Below are 21,235 nucleotides of genomic sequence, written 5' to 3' on the forward strand. Positions count from 1 at the left end.
AGCTCTCAACCTGCTCCACTACAGCCCCGTCGATGAGAATGGGGACGTGCTCGGTGCTCCTTTTCATGTAGTCCACAATCATCTCCTTAGTCTTGGTTACGTTGAGGCATAGGTTGTTATTCTGGCACCACCCGGCCAGGTCTCTGACCTCCTCCCTATAGGCTGTCTCATCGTTGTCGGTGATCAGGCCTACCACTGTCGTCAGCAAACTTAATGATGGTGTTGAAGTCGTGCCTGGCCATGCAGTCGTGGGTGAACAGAGAGTACACGAGGGCACTGAGCACGCACCCCTGGGGGGCTCCAGTGTTGAGGATCAGCGTGGCAGATGTGTTGCTACCTACCCTCACTACCTGGGGGTGGCCTGTCAGGAAGTCCAGGATCCAGTTGCAGAGGGAGGTGTTTAGTCCCAGGATCTTTAGCTTGTTGATGAGCTTTGAGGGTACTATGGTGTTGAACGCTGAGCTGTAGTCAATGAACAGCATTCTCACATAGGTGTTACTTTTGTCCAGGTGGGAAAGGACAGTGTGGAGTGCAATAGAGATTGCATCATCTGTGGATCTGTTTGGGCAGTATGCAAATTGGAGTGCGTCTAGGGTTTCTGGGATAATGGTGTTGATGTGAGCCATTACCAGCCTTTTAAAGCACTTCATGGCTATGGACGTGAGTGCTACAGGTCTGTAGTCATTTAGGCAGGTTGCCTTTGTGTTCTTGGGCACAGGGACTATGGTGGTATGCTTGAAGCATGTTGCTATTACAGACTCAATCAGGGACATGTTGAAAATGTCAGTGAAGACACATGCCAGTTGGTCAGCACGTGCCTGGAGCACACGTCCTGGTAATCCGTCTCGCCCCGCAGCCTTGTGTATGTTGACCTGTTTAAAGGTCTTACTCACGTCGGCTACGGAGAGCGTGATCACACAGTTTTACGGAACAGCTGATGCTCTCATGCATGCCTCAGTGTTGCTTGCCTCGAAGCGAGCATAGAAGTGATTTAGCTCGTCTGGTAGGCTCGTGTCACTGGGCAGCTCGCGGCTGTGCTTCCCTTTGTAGTCTGTAATAGTTTGCAAGCCCTGCCACATCTGACGAGCGTCGGAGCTGGTGTAGTATGATTCAATCTTAGTCCTGTATTGACACTTTGCCTGTTTGATGGTTCGTCGCAGGGCATAGCGAGTCTGCAGCTTCAGTGATTTTTGCAGTTCGTTCCAGTCATTGGCAGCAGAGAACTGGAAGGAAAGGCGGCCAAAGGAGGAAATGGTTTTGGGGGTGACCAGTGAAATATACCTGCTGGAGCGCGTGCTATGGGTGGGTGCTGTTATGACCTGGAGCCAGTGGGTTTGGTGGCGAATATGAAGCGAGGGTCAGCCAACAAGAGCATACAGGTCGTAGTGGTGGGTAGTATATGGGGCTTTGGTGACAAAACGGATGGCACTGTGATAGACTGCATCCAATTTGCTGAGTAGAGTGTTGGAGGCTATTTTGTAAATGACATCGTCGAAGTCAAGGATCGATAGGATAGTCAGTTTTACGAGGGTATGTTTGGCAGCATGAGTGAAGGATGCTTTGTTGCGAAATAGGAAGCCTATTTAATTTTGGATTGGAGATGCTTAATGTGAGTCTGGAAGGAGAGTTTACAGTCTAACCAGGCACCTAGGAATTTGTAGTTGTCCACATATTCTAAGTCAGAACCGTCCAGAGTAGTGATGCTGGACGGGCTTTCAGGTGTGTGCAGCGATTGGTTGAAGAGCATGCATTTTGTTTTACTTGTATTTAAGAGCAGTTGGAGGCCACAGAAGGAGAGTTGTATGGCATTGAAGCTCGTCTGGATGTTTGTTAACACAGTGTTCAATCAAGGGCCAGAAGTATACAGAATGGTGTCGTCTGCGTAGAGGTGGATCAGAGAATCACCAGCAGCAAGAGCGACATCTTTGATGTATACAGAGAAAAGATTCGGTCCGAGGATTGAACCCTGTGGCACCCCCATAGAGACTGCCAGAGGTCCGGTCAACAGGCCCTCCGATTTGACATTCTGAACTCTGTCTGAGAAGAAGTTGGTGAACCAGGCGAGGCAGTCATTTGAGAAACCAAGGCTGTTGAGTGTGCCGATAAGAATGCGGTGATTGACAGAGTCGAAAGCCTTGGCCAGGTTGATGAATACAGCTGCACAGTATTTTCTCTCATCAATGGCGGTTATGATTAGAGGTCGACCAATTATGATTTATCCAACGCCGATACCGATTTTTGGATGACCCAAAAAATCCGCTACCGATTAATCGTCCGATTAAAAAAAAAAAAAAGTGTTTTATTTGTAATAATGACAATTACAACAATACTGAATGAACACTTATTTTAACTTAATATAATACATTAAAAAAAATCTGTTTAGCCTCAAATAAATAATGAAACGTGTTCAATTTGGTTTAATAATGCAAAAACAAAGTGTTGAAGAAGTAAAAATGCAATATGTATTATATATTGCCAGTGTATCCGGTATAGCTTCCGTCCCTCTCCTCGCCCCTACCTGGGCTCGAACCAGGAACACATCAACAACAGCCACACTCGAAGCAGTGTTACCCATCGCTCCACAAAAGACGCGGCCCTTGCAGGGCAAAGGGGAATAACTACTCCAAGTCTCAGAGCGAGTGACGTTTGAAACGCTATTAGCGCGCACCCTGCTAACTAGCCAGCCATTTCACATCGGTTACACCAGCCATTAGGCTGATAGGCTTGAAGTCATAAACAGCGCTGTGCGTGCGAAGAGCTGCTGGCAAAACGCACAAAAGTGCTGTTTGAATGAATGCTTACGAGCTTGCTGCTGCCTACCATCGCTCAGTCAGACTGCTCTATCAAATCATAGACTTAGTTATAACACACAGAAGTACGAGCCTTTGGTCATTAATATGGTCGAATCCGGTAACTATCATTTCGAAAACAAAACGTTTATTATTTCGGTGAAATACGGAACCGTTTGGTATTTTATCTAACTGTTGGCATCCATCAGTCTAAATATTCTTGTTACATTGCACAACCTTCAATGTTATGTCATAATTACGTTAACTTCTGGGAAATTAGTTCGCAATGAGCCAGGCTGCCCAAACTGTTGCATATGCCCTGACTCTGCATGCAATGAACGCAAGAAAAGTGACACAATTTCACCTAGTTAATATTGCCTGCTAACCTGGATTTCTTTTAGCTAAATATGCAGGTTTAAAAATATATACTTCTGTGTACTGATTTTAAGAAAGGCATTGGTGTTTATGATTAGGTACACTCGTCCAACGATTGTGCTTTTTTCGCAAATGAGCTTTTGTTAAATCATCCCCCAGCATTGCATCGATTATACAACACTCCTTTTGTGGCCTCCAACTGCTCTTAAACGCTAGTAAAACCAAATGCATGCTTTTCAACCGTTCGCTGCCTGCACCCGCACCCCCGACTAGCACCACCACCCTGGATGGTTCCGACCTAGAATATGTGGACATCTAGGTGTCTGGCTAGACTGCAAACTCTCCTTCTAGACTCATATCAAACATCTCCAATCCAAAATCAAATCTAGAGTCGGCTTTCTATTTCGCAACAAAGCCTCCTTCACTCACGCCACCAAACTTGCCAAAATCTCTGAAGTTGGAGACTTTTATCTCCCTCACCAACTTTAAATATCTGCTATCTGAGCAGCTAACCGATCGCTGCAGCTGTACATAGTCCATTGGTATATAGCCCACCCAATTTACCTACCTCATCCCCATACTGTTTTTATTTTATTTACTTTTCTGCTCTGTTGCACACCAGTATCTCTACCTGCACATGTTCATCTGATCATTTTTCACTCCAGTGTTAATCTGCTAAATTGTAATTATTCACTCCTATGGCCTATTTATTGCCTACCTCCTCATGTCTTTTGCACACAATGTATATAGATTATTTTTTTTCTACTGTTATTTACTTGTTTATTGTTTATTGTTTACTCCATGTGTAACTCTGTTTTGTTATCTGTTCACACTGCTATGCTTTATCTTGGCCAGGTCGCAGTTGCAAATGAGAACTTGTTCTCAACTGGCCTACCTGGTTAAATAAAGGTGAAATAAAAAAATTAATAAATATGCAACGCAGGACACGCTAGATAAACTAGTAATATCATCAACCATGTAACTAGTGATTATGATTGATTGATTGTTTTTTATAAGATAAGTTTAATGCTAGCTAGCAACTTACCTTGGCTTCTACTGCATTCGCGTAACAGGCAGTCTCCTTGTGGAGTGCAACAAGAGGCAGGTGGTTGTAGCGTTGGACTAGTTAACTGTAAGGTTACAAGATTGAATCCCCCGAGCTGACAAGGTGAAAATCTATCGTTCTGCCCCTGAACAAAGCAGTTAACCCACCATTCCTAGGCCGTCATTGAAAATAAGAATGTGTTCTTAACTGACTTGCCTAGTTAAATAAAGGTATATAAAAAAATATATATATATATATATATATATATATTAACAAAAATCGGCAAAATCGGCGCCCAAAAATACCGATTTCCGATTGTTATGAAAATTTGTAATCGGCCCTAAGTAATCAGCCATTCCGATGAATCGGTCGACCTCTAGTTATGATATCGTTTAGGACCTTGAGCATGGCTGAGGTGCACCCATGACCAGCTCGGAAACAAGATTGCATGGCGGAGAAGGTACAGTGGGATTCGAAATGGTCGGTGATCTGTTTGTTAACTTGGCTTTTGAAGACTTAGAAAGGCAGGGTAGGATTGATATAGGTCTGTAGCAGTTTGGGTCTAGAGTGTCACCCCCTTTGAAGAGGGGGTTGACCGCGGCAGCTTTCCAATCTTTGGGGATCTCAGACGATACGAAAGAGAGTTTGAACAGCCTAGTTAATAGGGTTTTTAATTTTAGAAAGAGAGAGTCCAGATTGTCTAGCCCGAATGATTTGCAGGGATCCAGATTTGCGGTTCTTTCAGAACATCAGCCATCTGGATTTGGGTGATGGAGAAATGGGGGAGGCTTGGGCACTGTGGGGGGCGCAGGGCTGTTGACCGGGGGTTAAAGAGAGGAGATCTCCAATGAGGAGGTGCTAATGTCGGTTATGTTTTAAAGACACGTTTATGTGGGACCGGGAGCACTGCTCTGCCCTGCCTCCAGACTCTGAAGTGGTTCCATACAGCGCCTCCGTAGCTGTTGTTTTTCTTCCTGTGTGGGAGCCAGGCAGCCACTTGGTAACCTGATCCCAGATCTGTTTGTGCTGTCTTGCAAACAACCACAGGAATTGGCATGGCAGCTCAAACAGATCTGGGACCAGACACCGGGATAGCCTCCTGGGCCCATGGCCACAACTGGAGAATGGAGTAGAGAGTGGGACAGAAGAGCTGGGAACTGTTGCAGATACAGCTTCTCAGCATCAATAGGAGGCTATTATTGTTTGGCCTTGAAAATACCTTTTGTAAGAATGAGTAATGACGACAATAGAGGATCCCTCCGTTGAATAAATATTATTATATTTTTCTACCTTTGATCCATTCATGCATTGTTTTTAAGTCTTTTGCTTTGTGTGTTTACTGAAGTGCCCTAGTTGGTAGGTATCAGGTCAGGCAAACGACAGGTCAAGGCAGGCAGGGGTCGATAATCCAGAGTAGGAGCAAAAATACAGGATGGCAGGCAGGCTCAGGGTCAGGACAGGCAAGGGTCAAAAACCAGGAGGACGGAGAAAGAGAAGCTGGGAAAAGACAGGAGCTGACAGGAAAACGCTGGTAAGCTTGACAAACAAGACAAACTGTCACAGACAGACAGAAAACACAGGTATAAATACCCATAGGATAAGTGGGGAAGATAGACGACACCTGGAGGGGGTGGAGACAAGCACAAGGACAGGTGAAACAGATCAGGGCGTGACAGTAGGGCAATTTTTCCGATGCACAGCTAGCCTCTAAGTCTGTGTGAAGTTTTCCTCCTTCAAGTTTTATATTGTTAGACAATAATTTAATATGATTTGAGATTGCATCAGTTAACTCTGGCAAGAAAGGGAAAAGGCAACATAGCCAGCCTATTCCTCACACTCCATGATGTCACCATCAGGCTGTTTTTCCGTTGAGAGAAGAGAACACTCAAGGAGTTTACGAGGAGAGAATATTCCTCTCTCTTCCAAGATGATTGGCAAGTTAGTTTCTCCTTGTGAGGTGTGGGGAATATGTGTCAGTAAGAGAGGGAAACAGGGAGAGAGAGTGGGAGAGAGAATCAGAGATAGCGAGAGAGACAGGGAAAGAGAGAGGTGAAGATGGCAGTGCTAAGAAGCCCACTCTGGCTGCCTCTCCTCTCTTCTCATTTCCTCTCATCTCCTCTCATGTTTCTCTCTGAGTGAGATATCGAGTGGACACTAGAGGCTACAGCCAACACTCTCACATATCCCACATTGACAGGTGGCTCTTCAGAATAAACCCCACACACACACCCCACATTGACAGGTGGCTCTTCAGAACAAACCTACCACACACACATGCAGCGGATTTATGCTATATAATTAATCTGTTTGGCCTGGACACAAAGGGCTGTGAGACAGGTTTAATCCTAGACACATGGAAAGTGGGATGTATAAGGAGGGTACGGGGCAACAGAAGACAAACAGCAGAGGGGCTAAGAATCTTGGAGATGGGGAAAGGGCCAATAAAACAGGGGGAAAGTTTGCAGGACCCCGGAGGGGGCAGATCCCAAGTGGACAGCCATACCCTCTGCCCAAGACGATAGCGGGGAGCCGGGGTCCGGTGGCGGTCCGCCTGTCGACGATACCTCGTGGGAAGAGCGGTCCGAGCTCTCTTCCAGGTACGCCAACAGCGGCGGACGAACATCTGGGTAGAGGGTATGTTGACCTCTTCCTCTTGCTCCTGGAAGAGCGGGGTCTGATAACCCATGTAGCACTCGAAGGGCGAGAGCCCAGTGGCCGAGCAGGGAAGGGTGTACTCCACCCACATGAGTTGCTGGCTCCAGGTGGTGGGGTTGGCCGAGATGAGGCATCGAAGAGTTGTCTCCAGGTCCTGATTGGCACACTCTGACTGGCCGTTGGATTGGGGATGAAACCCAGAGGACAGGCTGGCCGACAACCCAATGAGTGTGCTGAATGCCTTCCAGAACCGGAACGAGAACTGAGGACCACTGTCGGAAACCATGTCCACCAGAAGTCCATGGATCTGGAAGACATTCTGCACCATGAGCTGGGCAGTCTCCTTGGCAGAAGGTAGCTTGGGGAGGGGAATTAAATGGGCGGCTTTGGAAAACCTGTCCACCACGGTGAGGATAGGGGTGTTGCGGAGGGCGACCAGTGACGAAGTCCAGGGATATATGTGACCAGGGACGGTTAGGGACAGGAAGAGTTTGAAGGAGGCCAGCCGGAGTTGCCGAGGAGTCTTGTTCTGAGCACAGATGGCGCAGGCGGCGACAAACGCGGAGACGTCAGGAACCATGGTGGGCCACCATCGCACAAAGGCCAGGGTCCGACGGAAGCAAGAGTGGCAGGCAAGCCTGGAGGAATGAGCTCATTCCAGGACGGCGGATCGGGCAGCATCTGGGACAAACATCCGGTTAGCCGGGCCCGCCTCACGGGCCTGGTTCTCTATTCCCCAGATGAGGGTAGCCGCAAGGCATGATGTAGGGGGAATGGTTTCGGGGTTCGTGGGTGTAGAAGCGGGGCAATCGCGGCGTGAAAGTGCATCCGGCTTAACATTCTTAGACCTCGGGCGGTAGGAGATGGTGAAGTTGAACCTGGTGAACAACAGGGCCTATCGAGCTTGCATGGAGTTGAGACGCTTGGCGGTGCTGCGATATTCTAGGTTCTTGTGATCCATCCACACTACGAATGGAAGTTCTGCCCCCTCTAACCAATGTCTCCACTCATCAAAGGCCATCTTCACTGCGAGTAGTTCTCTGTCCCCCACATCACAATTCCTCTCTGTGGCATTAAGGCGATGGGAGAAGAAGGCAGCTTAAGGTCCAGCGCAGAACGCTGGGACAGGACAGCCCCCATTCTGACATCCGAAGCGTCTACTTCCTCCATGAACTGACGGGAAGGGTCCTGATGGATCAATATGAGAGCTTTGGTGAAGTGGTTCTTAACTTCTTATGGTATAGTGGATGGTTGCGTCCCACTTGGGCAAAAAACTGGGAAAATGCAGGGCGGCAAATAAAATAAAAATGATATAAAAATCAAACTTTCATTAACCTGTTGGATCTCTAGGGGCGCTATTTCATTTTTGGATAAAAAACGTTCCCGTTTTAAGCGCGATATTTTGTCACGAAAAGATGCTCGACTATGCATATTCTTGACAGTTTTTGAAAGAAAACACTCTGAAGTTTCAGAATCTGCAAAGATATTGTCTGTAAGTGCCCCAGAACTCATTCTACAGGCGAAACCAAGATGATGCGTCAAGCAGGAAATGAGCAGAATCTCTGAAGCTCTGTTTTCCATTGTCTCCTTATATGGCTGTGATTGCGCAAGGAATGAGCCTACACTTTCTGTCGTTTCCCCAAGGTGTTAGCAGCATTGTGACGTATTTGTAGGCATATCATTGGAAGATTGACCATAAGAGACTACATTTTCCAAGTGTCCGCCTGGTGTCCTGCGTGGAATTCAGTGCGCAAACGCCAGCTGCTTGTACTTTTCCATTTGATTGAGGGGAGAAACCATGCTTCCACGAACGATATATCATTGAAGAGATATGTGAAAAACACCTTGAGGATTGATTCTAAACAACGTTTGCCATGTTTTCAGTCGATATTATGGAGTTAATTTGGAAAAAAGTTCGCGTTTTGAGGACTGAATGTTCGTTTTTTTTTTGGTAGCCAAATGTGATGTAGAAAACGGAGCTATTTCGAATTCACAAATAATCTTTTTTGGAAAAACTGAGCATCTGCTATCTAACTGAGAGTCTCCTCATTGAAAACATCCGAAGTTCTTCAAAGGTAAATGATTTTATTTGAAGGCTTTTATGTTTTTGTTGAAATCTTGCGTGCTGGATGCTAACGCTAATGCTAACGCTAAATGCTACGCTAGCTAGCCACTTTTACACAAATGATTGTTTTCCTATGGTTGAGAAGCATATTTTGAAAATCTGAGATGACAGTGTTGTTTACAAAAGGCTAAGCTTGAGAGATGGCATATTTATTTAATTTCATTTGCGATTTTCATGAATAGTTAACGTTGCGTTATGGTAATGATCTTAGGTCTGTAAATAGAATCCCGGATCCGGGTTTGGTAGACGCAACAGGTTAAATCACACATGTAAGATACTCAATTAAAGCTACACTCGTTGTGAATCCAACCAATATGTCAGATTTTAAAAAGGCTTTTTGGCGAAAGCATAAGAAGCTATTATCTGATGATAGCCCAACAGTAAACAAAGAGGGTAGCATATTTCAACCCTGCAGGCGCTACACAAATCGCTGAAATAAAATATAAAACATGCATTACCTTTGACGAGCTTCTTTTATTGGCACTCCAATATGTCCCATAAACATCACAATTGGTCCTTTTGTTTGATTAATTCCGTCCATATATATCCAAATGTCCATTTATTTGACGGGTTCGATCCAGAAAGAAAACAGCTTCCAAAAAACGCAACGTCACTACAAAATATTTCAAAAGTTGCCTATAAACTTTGCCAAAATATTTCAAACTACTTTTGTAATACAACTTTAGGTATTTTTAAACGTTAATAATCTATCAAATTGTAGACGGGTCTATCTGTGTTCAATACAGGAAGACAACAAACCAACGCTACTTTTCACGTCTTGCTCAACTCTCAACAGTGTTACCCAGTTCCTAGATGGCCTACTTCTTCATTGCACAAATGAATAACCTCAACCAAATTCCAAAGACTGGTGACATCCAGTGGAAGCGGTAGGAACTGAAGACAGGTTCCTAAGAAATATCATTTGCCAATGAGAACTCAGTGAACAGACAGACCAAAAACAAGAATTCTGAACTTCTAGTCCTCGGGGTTTTGCCTGCTACATACGTTCTGTTATACTTACATACATGATTCAAACAGTTTTAGAAACTTCGGAGTGTTTTCTCTCCAAATCTACTAATAATATGCATATCTTATATTCCTGGCATGAATAGCAGGAAGTTGAAATTGGGCACGCTATTTATCCAAAAGTGAAAATGCTGCCCCCTATACCTTAAGAAGTTAAGGTCCAGGAATGCCCGGTCAGCAGCTGGGGACCACGTGAACGGGACCTTGGGAGAGGTGAGTGCTGACAAGGGGGAAGCCAAGCTGCTGTAACTCCGGTTAAAACGGCGGTAAAAAGGGGAAAATCCTAAGAAACATTGCAGCTGGGTTGGGGCCAATCCAGCACCGCTCTCACCTTTCCTGGATCCATCTGCACATTCCCAGCAGCAATGATGTATCCAAGGAAGGAGATGGTGGAGCGATGGAACTCACATTATTTTGCTTTGACGAACAGGTGGTTGGAACAGGTCTTGTTGGACATGGAGAACGTGTTCTTGAGCTGAGCGGGAAAAGACGAGGATGTCGTCGAGGTAGACGAACACAAACCGGTTCAACATATCTCGGAGAACGTCATTAACCAGGGCTTCACCAGGTATTCATAGTGTCCGCTAGCAGTGTTGAAGGCTTCCACTCATCACCTTCCCGTATCTGTACCAGGTGGTAGGCGTTCCGCAGGTCTAACTTAGAGTAGATAGTGGCCCCCTGGAGCGGCTCAAAAGCCGAGGCGATGATTGGTAGCTGGTAGCAGTTCTTAACCGTGATGTCATTGAGGCCCCGTTAGTCAATGCACAGGTGCAGGGTTTTGTCCTTCTTCTCCACAAAGAAGAACAATGCGCCGGCAGAGGAGGCAGAAAGACTGATACCCCCTGCAGCCAGGGAGTCCACGATGAACGTCTCCATAGCCTTGGGCTCCGGACCCGACAGTGAATACAGCTGTCCCCGGGGTGGTGTAGTGCCCGGCAGAAGGTCGATCCCGCAGTCATAGGGTCGATGCGGAGGAAGTGAAGTGGCCCGAGCTTTGCTGAAAACCTCCCGAAGATCCTGGTACTCCACGGGGACGGCGGAGAGGTCCGACCCTTCTTCCGGGTCCACAGGAAGACGTCCCGGGGGAAGGCTTTGCCGACTTCAGGCAATGGGCATAGCAGAACGGACTCCAGCCCATGATAGTACCAGCAGTCCAGTTGATAAGGGGATTGTGGCGCCGGCGCCAAGAAAACCCCAATACCACGGGAACCTGAGGAGACTTGATGAGCATAAACTGTATAAACTCACTGTGGTTCCCAGATACACGCAGGTGGATAGGAGTAGTATTGTGGGTGACCCTGCCTATAGAGCGCCCATCCAGTGCTCTAACATCCAGGAGACTGGAGAGGGGGTGAGTGGGGATGCCCAGCTCAGACACCAGGGTGGTGTCCATCAAACTCTCATCGGCCCCAAAGTCTGTGAGAACCCGGAGAGATTTAGACTGGTCGCCCCACAGCAGGATGTCATGGAAAGGGGTGTATGGCCAACTAGAGTACTCATATCTACTGATGAGCCTGGTCTCTTTAAGGGACAGGTAGACACATAATGACCAGCAGTTCCGCAATACAGACAACTCTGGGTGTTAAGTGTGTGTAAGCGTTCGGCTGGAGACAGCCTATCTCTGGTAAGTTGGATCGGCCCCGAAAAAGGAGAGTCGGCAGAACTCAGAGACTCTCGGGGGAACTCGGGTAAGCTTGGATCCTCTCGGGACGTAGACGCCGGGGACTTCCGGAGTTCCTCTGAGGCAAGGTGAGATTCTTTGGAGAGCGATTGGGACTGGAATCAAACCTCCTCTCCTTCCTACGTTCCTGTAGCCGCCATCGATCCGGATGGTCAAGGCGATGAGCGAATCGAGATCCGTAGGCAGCTCCCGGGCTGCAAGCTCGTCCTTAACCTTCTCCGATAAGCCATGAACGTATGTTTCGAACAGGGATTCTGGGTTCCAGGCACTCTCGGCAGCCAACGTCCCGAAATCAACCGCATAGTCCGCCACAGTGTGGGACTCTTGCCGAAGCTGGAGTAACTTCCAGGCAACCTCGCTCTACAACATAGAGTCAAAAACATTTTTCACCTAAGCCACGAAGTCCTCCAGGCTGAAACACATGGCAAATTGTTGTTCCCACACCGCCGTAGCCCAGACGAGAGCCCTCCTGGACATTAGCGTTATGAGATACGCTATCTTCGAGCGGTCAGAGGGGAAGGAAGAGGGCTGGAACTCGAAGATGATGGAACACTGGGAGAGAAACGCCCAACAGGTTCCTGACCCTCCAGTGAAACGTTCCGGAGGAGGTACGTGGGGGTGGCCTGGAGAGACTCACTGCTGACAGTGGTGTTACTGGGGGGCTGGCAGGCTACTGTCGTGGCCGGCTGCCTCACAGATAATCCGCGGAGTTGCTCCAGCAATGTATTCAAGGCACAGTCATAGCGTTCTGCCAGGGAATCCGTCCAGAAGACCTCAAAGTAACTCCTCATGACTACCAATGGTGGCTCCTGGGAGATATTGTTGTGGAGCTGGTCCGAGTCTGCTGTGTCAGTCATGACCAGTTCGTACTATCAGACCTCAGGATACTATCAGACCTGCAGACAGACAGTTTGAAGTAACAAAAGATTATTACAAAAATAGGGGTCAGGCAAACGACAGGTCAAGGGCAGGCAGAGGTCAGTAAACTAGAGCAGAGTCCGAAAGGTACAGAACGACAGGGCACGCAAAATGGTCAAAACCGGGAAAACTAGAAAACAGGGACTAGAGCGAAAACAGGAGTACGGAAAAAACGCTGGTAGGCTTGACAAGACAAGACAAACTGGCAACAGACAAACAGAAAACACAGGTATAAATACACAGGGGTTAATGGGGCAGATGGGCGACGCCTGGAGGTGGGTGGAGACAAGCACAAAGACAGGGGAAACCGATCAGGGTGTAACAATCTTTTTTACTTTTAGTTTTATACACGAGCTTCAAACAGCTGAAAATACAATATTTTTGGTTCTGGAAAATATATTTCACAGCAGTTTAGATGGTACAATGATTCTCTACACTATACATGCTTGTTTTGTCAGAAACTGAAATTAGGCAACCTATTAGAAGTTTTTCAACCAGGAAATGGTGGGGTGATTTCTGCATAATGCAGCTTTAAGTCAGTGTCATGGTTACAGTCACGGTCACTTAGGCTATTATAATAATGATATAGCATGTGATGCATCTTTCCCTATGGTCATTGTTATTGTCAGAGACTTGTGGCCTCACTAATGACTGTAAATTAACAGTCAATCCGTAGTGGCTACCCAGTACACAGATGATGATCATTGTGACATGTGAGCAATGTTCCCTCTAAGCTGCGTGCAGCTCCTGTGACTGCCATGCATAACAAATATCAGCCCGCACAGAGTAGCACGAGATTGAATTTCACTGAACTTTCTAGAGTTTTCCTCCTTAGTTAACATTGTCAAAGTCTCCCTTTACTGTGGGAATTGTGATCGAGTCAACGCAATATTAGCCACTTTCAATGCAACGTCCCGAAACAAAACAAACTTTGCAAGACTTAGTATGCAAAACTAAATATGCAAGCAATTTTCTTGTAGGCAGAATACATCACTGCGTGATTCTTTTGCATTGCCATACAGACTCAACACGTACTCTACACAGACCGTTGTAGCATAACCAATCAGCGCTGCAGTAAGCCTATATGCAAATTACCATAATGGATCTATGCCATTCAGTTTAAACTGGACTGTGTTAACAGCATGAGCGGTGGTCGTGAATAGATGCGCTTTTAAAAAAATATCAAAGCGAGAGCTGCATTTAGCCATGTGTGCATGTGTTTTATATCCTTTGCTAGTTAATGAGTTATTAGCACAGTTATAAATCATTTGTAGTCAGCAATGGGGGAGTGGTTGCTTCCAACAAGAGCACAAAATGTGTGCATTTAAAGCCATCTTTGAAAAGCAAGTCAGGAAAATAACTTTTTTAATGCCTAAAAGGGGCACTGTTGTATTTTTAGGCTGTCTTGAATAAGTTAAGTAGCCAATAGGCGTAGTGTAGTATAATTGGTCTGATTCTCTGTAATAATGGTATGGGAATAATAATGAATTTGATTTTGTAAAGTGGGAGAAGTGGATAAACAAGTTAATTTAAAGCCCTGTATGTTTTTTTCAAATGTCTCATGGAATGCAGGCCTACATTGAACACCACATATTGGCTGCTACTGTGGACTGATTGATAGAACAGCTATTTCCATGTTAAAATGTTATGTTATTTTCTCCATAGTTTTTGATGGTAGACCACTCTGGTAGGACTACATTACGATCAAATAACCACAGTAGCCTACTTGACCACTGTTAAAACTATAACTTAAAGCAGTTACAGCCTCAGTGTTCACAGTAAACACGCACCGGAAGTTGCACAGAAGTTTCACAATGTTGAAGGGAACATTGCTTGTGAGTCAGTTGTCTACTGGCTGAAAATCTGAAATTGTGTGTTTTTTTGTTTTATGCAAGAATTAAATTGAAACTAAAGGCAGGCGGAGTGGTCTGGGCTTAATCAGGCTCTAAATCTGAATATGTTTCTGTGTGTGGTGTCAAACAGGATGTGGGGCCTGTAAACCTCTCTGCTCTCTGAAACATTTCTCAGTCGTTAGGCAGCCTTGGAAACATCTTTTGTGTGGTATAGGCCTTGTACAGTGCAGTACAGGGGTGTGGTCAGCCAGCCAGAGTTCCCTATTTTACCGCTCACCACAAACTGACTGGAGTGTTTTCCATCACAACCCAGAGAGCAGTAATATTCTCCAGCTTATTACTACCCACATTTTCTACGGACTTGTCATGTCGTAAGTTGACGATCCAAATTTGAACAGTTGGAAAATGTGTAAAATGCTTACCACAAATGCTTAATCCTTGGCCCTCCCTCTTCTCTCTACTGAAGCTAGAACTATTTTCTTCTGAGACAAAGACAAGCTTTGTCAGCACAGCCAGGACATTTGGAAGTGAGAAATGTGCACGTCGTCCACCAAGGCATCTGGTGCTTTTGATTTCTAAAATACTAGTATATTCAAAGACATGAATAAAAGAAGCACATATCTTCCTACTAAGGACGAGCAACACAGACACAGGTCTCAAAAGTTATTTACCATACAATGGGGTGATTGTGTCCTCTACAATCTGTCATACACATGAGCTAAGCCTAAGGTAGCCTAAATCAAATGACCACAGTGTCCTGAGGGAAGGGAGACAAATAACAGGATTGAAATAAAATATCTTCTCAAAACAACTGCGTCTCCACCTCTCCCACCGCCTGTACCTCGGCTTGGAAAAATAGTCTGAGTGGGGAGGGAGACTTCCTCGTGGCTAGACTGTGTGTGTGTGTGTGTGTGTGTGTGTGTGTGTGTGTGTGTGTGTGTGTGTGTGTGTGTGTGTGTGTGTGTGTGTGTGTGTGTGTGTGTGTGTGTGTGTGTGTGTGTGTGTGTGTGTGTGTGTGTGTGTGTGTGTGTGTGTGCGTGTGTGTGTGTGTGTGCGTGCGCGCGCGTGCGTGCCTGAGAGAGAGCGTGCGTGCGTGTCTGAGAGAGAGCATGAGAGAGAGGTATAGGCAGCACAGAGGCAGACAGGCTGCTTCCGTGTCTTGATCTGTGCGTGTGGAGGCAGTAGCAGCTGGACTACTCTTGGCCCTGCTGCTCTTTCTCAGTGGCTCTCTGATCCAAAGGTCTGGCTGGCGTGTTGCTCTCTGTGCATAGACGCTGTATGTGTAGTCTGTCCAGCTCAACTCCGGTAGGAGTCAGTCAGTGTATATAGGGGGAGTTACAGTGCAGGGCAGTTTCTGTGAAGGTGTCATCAAGACCATTGCTGTTTTCTTTCTGTGAGTACACTCTCTATGACACTCTATCCCTCTGTCTCCCTTTCTCTTTCACCCCCTTTTGATATCTATGTTTATGTTTTTTAGAGCTCAGTCTCAGTCTGTGACCTTTCAGAAGTTGGTTAAAGGTAGTTAGGTTGAAACATGAAACCTTTAAGGTATTTGAGGACATTAGTTGGACAATTGAAAATTAAAAATGTTTTTTTTTATGGCTGATCTTAACAGATATCCACAGATCTTTTTTAGTAACATTATGGGCTAAATATACCAGTCACTTTTTCTCTGAAGTAACAACCTGCTATATAATGCTAGTTTTGGTCATAGTTCACCAACAGTTCATCTCTTTAGAGTCTTGGTTATTTAAAGGCTGATTGAGGCTGAAGCCTGCCCTGGGCTGAGCCATGCAGAGTGGGTCACACATCAGAGGACGTGATGAAGCAGTGTGATATTCAACCCAACATCCTTTCTCCAACCCACTGCCAAACTGGGGCCAGCCAGGACTCAGGAGCCACCCACCCACTGTTTACTGTGGTGGATAATGCTGAGGAAATGAATCAGGCTCCTCCATATTCATGTTAGCTACAGTATGTTCAGCTAGCATTACAGTATGTTCAGCTAGCAATGAGAGAGAGATATATTTTAAGGGTATTACGAGGTGTATTTGGTGTATTATACCCCAAGTACATTTTTTGTTGTTGTGTGGTTGTTTAGGTAGGCCTAGATCTACAGTATTCGGTGCACCACTGCTTGTTGTAGCATCTGTCATCTCCATGGTGTGATTCCTATATAGCCAATATATGGAATCGTATGTAACCATCTGCAATCCATTCATTAAAGGACTGTGTCAGTCTTAATATTAAAGGAATAAGCACAGAGACGCCACTTAATGTGTGGGTCTATGTGGTGGGCATTTCCACTCAGGAAGTTGACTGAGAATTGCCTCATCAAGGTCGGGGGATGTCTTCTGTCAGTGACAGAAAGAGGGAGAGTGGAGATGTCTGTCAGTGCTACCAAGCTCCATTAACCTTCTGATGATGGGAGCATGCCCCTGTGCCCTATATCCACATCTGCTCCCCCAAACAGAAACACTGAGCCTGGGCTGGGTAGAGAGACTGGACTGGTAGCCCGCCCACAGCACCTGCTTTATTGTACCTTCCCTATGAGATCAAGATACACAGTTCATTGGAGGGAGGTCTCCCACTGTGTGGGATTATAGACTGGAAAACGTTTAAAGTTCAACTTTCTGTGGACGGGTTTCATAGGGTAATTTGCTTAAGATTATGATATAAACAGTAGCCTATTTGGTTGTTGTGGTTCATGGGATGTTTGTTGTCAAAGGGATAGCGTAGCAATGTTCTCCAAATTGTTTGTTGTCTCTCCTTTAGGGCTCAAATGAATAAGAGGATGTCTCAAAAGTGTTTCACTCACATCTCAATCCCAAACAGATAAGAAATGTCAGTTGGTACAAGCTTTCCTTATCTAAACTCAGCAACCTTTGGATTGTTGTTAGCTCTATGTCTAAGAAAACCCCATAAGATCTCTATATTTGTAATCATCTCTTTTTGAGAAAGTCTTTACATCCCCTTGCTGTCAAAGTCCATGTAATTAGTGAAAATAACAATCCAATAGTCAGGGCAGTAGCTTTGGTAACTAGAAAATCATAATCTACTTTTTAATTTGCAGATATGCTGCTGACAAATTCCCATATTTAGCCTAACCTTCCCACAAACCGATTTTGCCACATTACTGATATTTCCTGAGGAATATTGTGTTTTTGTGAAAAGGTTTGAAGGGAAATTAGGGAAACCTAATCAAGAAGACTTCATATTAATAAATAAAGTAAGCTTTCATATTCTGATGTCTTTCTCTCTCGCTCTCTCTCTCTTTCTAAGACATTGGGTTTGTCATAATTAGGTAATTTTGATGGAGGACACACTCTCAGTCTAGTAATTGTCTTTCTCTCACTGCTGAGGAACATTAAAGGTTGTCTTTACATAACTGTGTCCTGACAGTATAAAAACTAAACCTTGAGTGGGGCTGTTGCAGTGACCGTATTACCGCCACACCGGCGGTCACGGTAATTAGGCTTCTCCAAGCTCTGATTCTGCTGATGGTCATTAGTAGCCTACCAAACTTGCTAACTGCCTGGTACTCAGCACTCTATTGTTCCTCTAATCACTCTGACATCAATGCAAATGTATCGAAAATCTAATCAAACACTTCATGAGAACCCATGAGCTCATGTTGTGCAACATTTCTATAGGCTATGCCAGTGGTTCCCAAACCACTTTTATACCCCTTCTAGCACCAGGGTCAGCACACTCTCAAATGTTGTTTTTTTGCCATCATTGTAAGCCTGCCACACACACACTATACGATACATTTTTAAACATAATAATGAGTGTGAGTTTTATCACATCCCGGCTCGTGGGAAGTGACAAAGAGCTCTTATAGGACCAGGGCACAAATAATAATATAATAATAATCAATGTATTTAGCCATCTTATATATAAAACCATTTGACATTGTCGGTAAGCTTCAGTTCATTTGCACACAAAGAAAATCATACAAGGATGGAAAGACCTGTGTGTTGTCCTTGTTAATGCAGACACAAAAGAGCTCCAACTTCTCAATCATAGCCTCAATTTTGTCCCTGTAATCCTAGATTCAGATCATTCAGGCGAGAAAAAACATCACCCAGATAGGCCAGTTGTGTGAGAAACTCATCATCATGCAAGCGGTCAGACAAGTGAAAATTATGGTCAGTAAAGAAAACTTTAAGCTCATCTCTCAATTTAAAAAAAAATTGTCAATACTTTGCCCCTTGATAACGAGCGCATTTCTGTATGTTGTAAAAGTGTTACATGGTTGCTGCCCATATCATTGCATAATGCTAAAAATACACGAGAGTTCAGAGGCCTTGCTTTAACAAAGTTAACCATTTTCACTGTAGTGTCCAAAACGTCTTTCAAGCTGTCAGGCATTTCGAATCATAGTCGCACACCTCATGTAGCCTAGCCCATAGGCCTATATGTTTTGATAAGATTTGTATCACAACTAAAGTGGCCAAATAACATCTTAAAATGAAGCACATTAATTTGTTTTACAAGGGGTTTAGAGCCTAACTGGCATACATAAGCTTCAATATGCACATCGGAATTGGATAAGGACTCGCACAGTTGTGTCCCCAATGTGTCTGTCTTCACTTGTAGCCTGTGAAAAAGACCCGATCACGTGATGGAGAGCCATGTGAGTGAGAGGTGCTTAGGAGCGCGCAGCTCTCAGGGAGAAGAGCACAATGCAGAACTCCAGGCCAAGGGCACAACGACCACTGGCCGCAAAAGACATGGATTTTTTAGGGTGCATTACAGCTACAAAAGGGATGCCACTGTAAAATTTGAGGCATTATCAAGTGCTTGTCAAATTGTGAATGAGAGACGAATGAAGAGTGTACAGCCTGCGCAAAAAAACTAAGCAGAACTCATACCTTTCAAGCTACTTTTTTCAAATCATCATTAGAGTCTCATCATGCAGCCTTACGTTGTATTAAAAATCAAAACATATAGCCCAACGTTTGTAGAACAACTAAAGTTACATTAATAACTCTAAATTAAGAATATAGGAGTACCTTTTTTAACAACTCAACACAGATTAGCTGCATGTGCGCACACCCCAAATCGTTTGGAGAAAATATTTATATATTTTTTCCGCTTTATTCAGTTGTATTCTTCATACTATAAGATAATTCCACGGAATTCTAAGCAAATCTTGTCTGCAAAATGAACTAGTGTAACTCACAGCCGTTTGGCATAGCCAGATCAGGACCAGAGTTTGCTATTCTGTTCCTCTGAAATGGTCTACATTTTCTTCATATCATGCTTTATTAGACCTGTATAAAATAAATCATGGATTTATTTTGAAGGTGTAGGCTATATTATATGGATTTTTTAGACTTTTAAAAATGTAAATGTTCCAAAGGTCTGCATCAGTGGCTTGTAGGCTATGTGTGGAAACCAGGAGATGCTATATGTGTTTATGTTAATTAACGGTCAGTTACTGTGAGACCGACAGTTATTTGCTTGACAATCACCGGCTGACGAAATTTCGTGATTGCCACAGCCCTAACCTTGAGTCATGCACTACTACGAAGGTGAAAACAAATGTGGCCCTTGTGTCTTTGTCAGGATGCAGACTTTGCCTATATAGGCCCAGGCTATGTCTCAGCGTACTGCAGAGACAGGTTTTACAAACAGTGTTTTACAAACAGTGAGCTGATTTCCAAATATTAGCTAATAAGTCTTTCCCTTTATTGCTTTTGACTCATGAATTATTCAACAGACTTTACCTCAGTGTTTGCTTCCTCAATTTCTGTTATTTCGCAATTTCACTACATTTTCAAATTTAAAGCTGCTCTTAGCTTTTCCTCAATTTTTGTCTCACTTCCTCATCTTGGCTTCATGTTTTACCAACTTTTCGATATGATTTACATAGGCCTAACTATTGTCACATGCATTTGCCTATCTAGCTGAGGTACAGTACCAGACCTGTCTGTGAAAATGCAAGTGTGGATGGATGATATTCACACAGGCATGAGGAAAAGACAGTGGGCTCTAGCAACATCATATGACGGGCCACACACAGCACACACGTTTTGTTCTTCTATCCTCGTGGGGACCTAAAATATATTTCCATTTGAACCCCTACACCTAACCTAAAACCTAACCCTAAACCTAACTCACTAACCCCTTACCCGTACCGTAACTATAACCCTAATTGTAACCCTAACCCTAAACCTAACCCCTAAGCTTAAAATAGCCTTTGTCCTCATGGGGATGTGAGAAATGTCCCCACGAGGGAGAATTGTTTTACTAGCCTTGTGGGGACTTTTGGGGATTTTAGGTAACCACATGGATAGATGAACCAATCCGATAAGACTGTAAGGACCTGCAAGTTCTCTATTTACAGTTCAATATAAAAAAATATACAAAATATGTATATATATATATATATATAAAGTGACATTGGGAACTTTCCTAAGGAGACAACCACCTATAGATCAGCAGACCTGGGTTCAATGGATTCAAATTGTATTTGAAATCTATAAAATACTTTTATTGAATTTGCCCAGCGCAATGAATTTGTCCGGCGCAATGGAACTAATCGAACATTTCCAAAAGGGCAAAACTCTGCCCACCTGGCTGTCATCTCAAACTATTTTAATGATTTAAAATACCATTTGAACCCAGATCTGGGTAGATGGTTTTGCTGGGAATCCAGCTTGGTTTTTATTCCTGCTCATGCTGCGTTTCAATATACACCCCAGGAGATTGTGTGAAAGCCTGGGCTAAAAATAAGAGGCAAGCTGCTTGTACCATGTC

At 44.6% G+C, this 21,235-nt stretch overlaps 1 protein-coding gene across 3 annotated transcripts in view; it reads left to right on the forward strand.

Annotated features, from left to right (window-relative positions):
• The window catches only part of LOC139423124 (cytospin-B-like), a 172,412-nt gene that overhangs the window by 26,096 nt on the left and 125,081 nt on the right, over nucleotides 1–21,235 (forward strand). The window contains exon 1 of one of the 3 annotated variants that reach the window (XM_071174794.1): nucleotides 15,774–15,860. The exons of the other annotated variants lie outside the window; for them this stretch is intronic. The gene's annotated coding sequence lies outside the window, so the exon portion shown is untranslated. Of the gene's footprint in view, nucleotides 1–15,773; nucleotides 15,861–21,235 lie in introns of those variants that run through there. 3 annotated transcript variants of the gene reach the window in all.

This window comes from Oncorhynchus clarkii, chromosome 12 (genome assembly GCF_045791955.1).
Source record: "Oncorhynchus clarkii lewisi isolate Uvic-CL-2024 chromosome 12, UVic_Ocla_1.0, whole genome shotgun sequence".
Taxonomy (NCBI): Eukaryota; Metazoa; Chordata; class Actinopteri; order Salmoniformes; family Salmonidae; genus Oncorhynchus; species Oncorhynchus clarkii.